Here is a 6,869-nt window from a genome sequence, read left to right as displayed (position 1 = left end):
TCGCTTTGCAGCAACGGAAATTATTCGTAGTAATTATTAAGTTGGTGCAAAATTATTTGTGGTTTTTGCCATCACTTTTAATGGCAAACGCCGCAAATAATTTTTCACCAACCTAAATATTATAACTAAGGAAACGAATAGAATAGTGTGCATCAGAGGTACCTCCGCCAGGGCTTACCCCGTTTGTTATAGAGGGACAGGTTGTCCCTGCTGCTTTTTTATGGAGCGCTATATCAAAAGGGCTGAGTAAAATGAAGACATTCCCCAGAGGACTGACTCACTAAGCAATCATATGGGCAGTTTCTGGGAGGAAAGGAAGAAAAAAGCCATACTTCACAACTCTTAGAAGCTGTTGCAAAGTAGACCACATTCCTAACCTGAAGGTAAGTATTGTTTGCACAAACTCAGCGTATTAGGCTAATTTGTTTCCATACTTGATTTGGATTATTTCTCTTAGGATTTTAGTAACTGTCATCATGACCACGTTGCAATGTACCCCAAAGTTGAATGTCTCATTGACCACACATTTCTTTCTTTTTTTTTTTTTTGAGACAGAGTCTTGCTATGTCACCCAGGCTAGAGTGCAATGGCACTATCTCGGCTCACTGCAACCTCTGACTCCTGGGTTCAGGCAATTCTCCTGTCTCAGCCTCCTGAGTAGCTGGGATTATAGGCACGCGGCACCACACCAGGCTAACATGGTTTCACCACGTTGGCCAGGCTGGTCTTGAACTCCTGACCTCAGGTGATCTACCCGCCTCCGCCTCCCAAAGTGCTGGGATTCCAGGCGTGAGCCACTGCGCCCGGCCTGACCACACGTTTCTGTTGTCATCCTAGGGACTCAAAAATAATTCAATTTTCTCTTTCTCAGAACTTTTTCCCTTTGCAAAATACACATTTTCAGTTTTAAAATATCTTGCAATAGCACTCTCTTATACATTATTCCACCTTTCATTTCATTAATTACCCATGAAATGGTCTAATTCTGTTTTTGTTAAATAAATGCACACTTTTTTTCTGTGTATAATACAGCGAGGGCACATGTGGGTAGGAGTAAGATATGACTGGAGGAAAACATTTTTAAAAACTAACAGTGGCCGGGCGCGGTGGCTCACGCCTGTAATCTCAGCACTTTGGGAGGCCAAGGTGGGCGGATCACCTGAGGTCAGGAGTTTGAGACCAGCCTGACCAACATGGAGAAACCCCATCTCTACTAAAAATACAAAATCAGCCGGGCATGGTGACGCATGCCTGTAATCCCAGCTACTCAGGAGGCTGAGGCAGGAGAATCGCTTGAACCTGGGAGGCAGAGGTTGCGGTGAGCGAAGATTGCACCATTGCACTCCAGCCTGGGCAACAACAGCAAAACTCTGTCTCGAAAAAAAAAAAGAAAGAAAGAAAAACTAATAGTGGTCCCTTTGCTGTGACTGTGGGTGATTTTTTTCAATTTTAATGTTTACTAAAAATTCCTGGCTGGGCACAGTGGTTCACACCTGTAATCCCAGCACTTTGAGAGGCCAAGGCAGGAGAATCACTTGAGCCCAAGAGTTGGAGACCAGCCTGGACAACAAAATGAGACTCCATCTCTATTTAAAAAAAAAAAAAAAAAAAAGCCAGGCATGGTGGCATGCCTGTAGTCCCAGCTACTTGGGAGGCTGAGATGGGAGGATCACTTGAGCCCTGGGAGGTGGAGGCTGCAGTGAGCCATGATCGTGCCACTGCACTCCAGTCTGTGTGATAAAGTGAGACCCTGTCTCAAAAAAAAAAAAAAAAAAAGTTATTTAACCTGCATTATTTTATAATCAACCAATATTTTTTGTACTAAAATTAACCACAAGCACTGATCGACTGAATGAGGAACGAACATTAAGGCAGCCCCTACATAACCTGATTCCTGGTCCTCAGAATCTCCACCCCAGGTCTTTTGTCCTCTTCTCATCATTTTTTTGGTTAGTCAGTCAAAAAGTAAAGCAAATATCAGGGATTTATGTGCCCCCGTGCTACACTGAGAGACAGAATGTAAGTTCTCAGCCTTGAAACCCATGATTACATGGCAGGAAGCAAGAATTGCCTCAATGGAACCACTGGGAGTGGAGGACACAGTGAAACACACAACGCCAGGTAAGTGGCATCAAAGCACTGAGCTGGAGGGGCAGAGCCCAGTGAGCGGCTCTGGCATCTGGCTGATCACTGGACAAGGAAAAGATGGGAACTTCAGGGGCAGAAGCCTGAGGAGGCAACACAATGGTGATAGAAGAGGAGGGAGACCAGCACGGGCTCGCAGGACATACAGGAGCAAAGCCGGCCATGCCGTGCAGGGAAAGTGATCCTTTACAAACTTCCTGAATTTGGATTTAGGAGTAAATTGGATTCTAGAGTAAAACCTGAGCAGTGAAGCTGCAGAGACAAGTAAGAGAGGTGGGAAAACAATCATGTGTGGCGGGCAGAAGTATCCTCCCAAAGATGTCCATGGCTTCATCTGCAGAACCTCCTGATGTGTTCCCCTCACATGACAAAGGGACTTTGCAACCGAGACTAAGGGCATAGATTTGGGTTGGGGAGATTCTCTTGGATTATCAGGCGGGCTGAGTCTAATCACAGGAGTCTTTAAAAACAGAGGACCTTTTTCGTCCATAATTAGAGCAGGCCACAGAGGAAGGGTCAGAGACTGCAACACTGCTGGCTTTGTAGATAGAGGGAGGCGGCCTCTAGAAGCCGGAAAAGGCAAGGAAACAAGTTCTCTCCTAGAGCCTCCAGGAGGAGCACAGCCCTGCCCACACCCTGCGAGACCTGTGTCAGGCTCCCGATCTACAGAACTGTAAGACACTAAATTTGTGTCATTCTAAGCTGCTCAGTTTGTGGTGATTTATAATGGCAGTGACAGAAAACTAATGCAGGCTGTGTTCTTCCTGAGAACGAATGCATATGACTGCCCCTGCTCATAGGGAAATGCAACCAAGCCTGCACAGTCAGTGAGGACATTGGAAGTGGTTTCTCACAGCCAGTTCTCATGAAGATCCCTGAGTAATGGGAAAGACCTGGCCTGACATCCATACACAGTGCAGTGTGTCTCTTAAGTCCTGAATGTTTTTGCAGATTGTGACACTTTGGGGCTTACATTAGAGGAAGGGTGGGCAGTTCCCAATGCCTCAGGCATTGTAGGTTCCGATGTGGGTGGCCTGAGGACCTGCCACTTTTTAAAGTGAGGATCAGGAATGTGATGGGCTATCTTCCACTGCCACGAGGAAGCACGGAAGCTGGGAGTTCCCTCAACTACAGAAGATGTTCGTCTCCCAAATTAAGCATTCATAATGAGCATCTTGTCCACTTTATGTTGCTATAAGAGAATACCACAGATGGGGTAATTTATAATGAACAGAAATTTATTTGGCTTATGGTTCTGGAGGCTGGGAAGTTCGAGAGCATGGCACCAGCATCTGGTGAGGGTTGTGTCCTCCCATGCAGAAGGTGGATGATATGGTTTGGATCTGTGTCCCCACCCAAATCTCATGTTCAATTGTAATCTTCACTGTTGGAGGAGGGGTCAGGTGGGAGGTGATTGGGTCATGGGGGTGGATTTCCTCCTTGCTGTCCTTGTGATAGTGAGTTCTCACAAGATCTGGTTCTGTAAAAGTGTGTAGCACCTCCCCCTTCGCTCTCTTCCTCCTGCTCCAGCCATATAGGATGTGCCGGCTTCCCCTTCACCTCCTGCCGTAATTATAAGCTTCCTGAGGCCTCCCCAGCCAAGCTTTCTGTGGAACCATGTGCCAATTAAACATCTTTTCTTTATAAATTACCCAGTCTCAGGTAGTTCTTTATAGCAATGTGAGAATGGGCTTATACAGTAGGAGAGCAAGAGAGAGTGAATTCAAGTCAAACTCACTTGGATAACAAACCCACCCTCCACTAAGCTTCCTCCCAAATAACAACAGAGTCCCCATGACCTAATCAGCTCTTAAAAGTCCCACCTCTCAACACTGCTTCACTGGGGATTAAATTCTCAACACATGAGTGTTGGGGGACACAGATGAGCCACAGCAATGAAGTTCCATGCCTGACTGGGGTTAACAGGTGACAGCAGTTTGGTCTGCCTAACAGGCTGCCGTATCCCAGGGTCTAGCACAGTGCCTGGCACGTGGTAAGCAGGCAATACATATGTGTTGAGTGTGTGAATAAATGCACTGGACTGGATCAGACCTTCATGAGCACTGAGTTCCTGCCCTAGACAGGCTCCAGGAGGGGCCACGGGGTCCTGCATCAGGGATGCTGCAGACGAAGAGCTTCCTGCACGAGATGGAAGCTCAAGCTCCAATTCACTCCTCAAGGCCCTTTCCATCCGAATTCTAGCCACACAGCCCACCTGAGATTTTTGCCATGACCTGAGGTGACATTCAAATGAGTCCTGGAGCCCAGCAAACACTGTGCACCCCGGGTGCTGGTGTAAGATGAGCATAAGGAGCTCAGGTGCGGGGAGAGATGCCACCACAACTGAGCACCGTGCAAGTCAGCGTGTGTGCCACGCAGCAGTAAGGACTGTGCTGCAAGAATGTGGACCGTGGGTGATTCATCCTGAGTTTGGTTTCGACCTTGCTTCAGACACGTAACAGCTGGCACAGTAGCTAGCTGAGGTCCTCACGTGAGTGTTCTAGGCCTTAGAGGTCCAGGTGAATGTGGGCTCAGTCTTTCCAGACTCACCTGTGCCACAAGCCCATGCTCATATTCCAGTCCACAGACCACAGTAGAGTTGATTCATGCAGCTTCCCTGAGGAAACATGCCTGGGTGTGTGTGTGTGTGTGTGTGTGTGTGCGCGCACACGCCTGTGTGTGTTTTGAAAGCAAAGCACTTTTTTTTCTTTATAGTTCATCCACCTTTTTTTTTTTTTTGAGACAGGGTCTCACTCTGTCGCCCTTGACAGAATGCAGTGGTACAATCACAGCTCACTGCAGCCTCAACTTCCCGGCCTGGCTAAGTTTTAAACTTTTTTGTGGAGACAAGGTCTCACCATGTTGCCCAGGCTGGTCTTGAATTCCTGGGCTCAAGCGATCCTCCCAATTCAGTCTCCCAAAGTGCTGGGATTACAGGCATGAGCCACTGTGCCCAAACTGTACTCTTTTATAACCTAATATTAGAAGTTAAGTGACCTGCCATCACTGTTGGTCACACAGACCAACCCTGGTATGTAGGGTGTGGGCTGTGAACAGCAGGAGACAGGAAGGCCATCTTGGAGGCTGGCCACCACAGATATTTTTATGAAAAACGTTGGGCTATGGAATGGAATGGAATCAGGACCAGGCCGGGTGTCCTGGATTCCTTCGCTGCTGATGGAAATCCGCCTAGACGCCTCATAATCACGAGCAAGTGCTATATCCCGTAGGTCTCACAAGTAGGAAATGCCTCTTTAAGAAATGGCTAACTTCCTACTGCAGACACCATTTTAAATGCTCTGCAGAAACATTTGGTGGAAATGGCAGAGATAATTTTGGCCATGCAACTCCTCCAGGCATATCTTGCTTTGTCACTAAAACTCTCGATTTAGGAATTATGCTGGCATTCCCTCCAGCTGCTGAAATGTCTAGATGTCAATGGTTTATATGTGTCTTTTTTAGTTATAGCCAAGATATTTCAAACTTATCTACTAGATCACAATTAACTTGGTTTTTTTAACCCAAGAAACTAGCAATATTAAGTGACCACATATTGTGGGTATCATAACTCATTAGAGCCTTTTACTTTTTCCAGGTATTATCCCAGCTGATTGAAACACCTATCCGTGGGAACTTGAGCTGACGTAGATAATAATATAGTATTTCTGCTTCTACAATGGCAGGGAGAATTTTGGCGTATCTAGAAGATATGTATTTTTATTATATATTATATATAATGTATATTATATTATTAAATATGATATATATTATTTTGTCATATATAGTCTATCAGATATGTCCAAATTCTCCTTGCCATTATAAAATGTATATACATATGTAAATAGAATGTATATATTTCTATGTAGAAAACCATACTTTTTTTTTTTTTTTTGAGACGGGGTCTCACTCTGTCACCCAGGCTGGAGTGCAGTGGCGCGATCTCGGCTCACTGCAAGCTCCGCCTCCTGGGTTCACGCCATTCTCCTGCCTCAGCCTCCCTAGTAGCTGGGACTGCAGGCGCCCACCGCCACACCCGGCTAATTTTTTGTAATTTTAGTAGAGATGGGGTTTCACCGTGTTAGCCAGGATGGTCTCGATCTCCTGATCTCGTGATCCGCCTGCCTCGGCCTCCCAAAGTGCTGGGATTACAGGCATGAGCCACAGCACCTGGCCAGAAAACCATACTATTAAATGTTTTGTGCCAGGCCTGGTGGCTCATGCCTGCAATGCCAGCACTTCAGGAGGCTGAGGTGGGAGGATTGCTTGAGCAATCCTGAGCGAGTTTGAGAATAGCCTGGAGAACCTGGTAAAATCCTGTCTCTAGAAAAAAAAAATACAAAAATTAGCCAGGCACGGTGGTGTGTGCTTGGAGTCCCAGCTACTCAAGAGGCTGAGGTAGGAGGATGACCTGAGCCCAGGGAAGTTGAGGCTGCAGTGAGCCCTGATTGTACCACTGCTCTCCAGTCTGGGTCATAGAATGAGACCCTGTCCCACTCAAAACAAAACAAAACAAGTTCTGCTCTTGAAATGATTATCCTAAGAATAAGTAGAATGAAAAGGTGAAATGAGTTTCAAGGTCTAAACGCCAAGGATACAGTTCAGGAGTTCTGTACCCCACCCCGCCATATGCATGAAGCTTTTTTGTGGGGAATTCTTTTAATTACTGGAAGCCTACACACAGCTGATGGCATTCTTCAATCTCACAATTGAAGGTTACACCTTCA

This window comes from Pan paniscus, chromosome 12 (genome assembly GCF_029289425.2).
Source record: "Pan paniscus chromosome 12, NHGRI_mPanPan1-v2.0_pri, whole genome shotgun sequence".
NCBI classification, from domain to species: domain Eukaryota; kingdom Metazoa; phylum Chordata; class Mammalia; order Primates; family Hominidae; genus Pan; species Pan paniscus.
The sequence above is the reverse complement of the archived record's forward strand: the minus strand, read 5'-3'. Positions refer to the sequence as shown.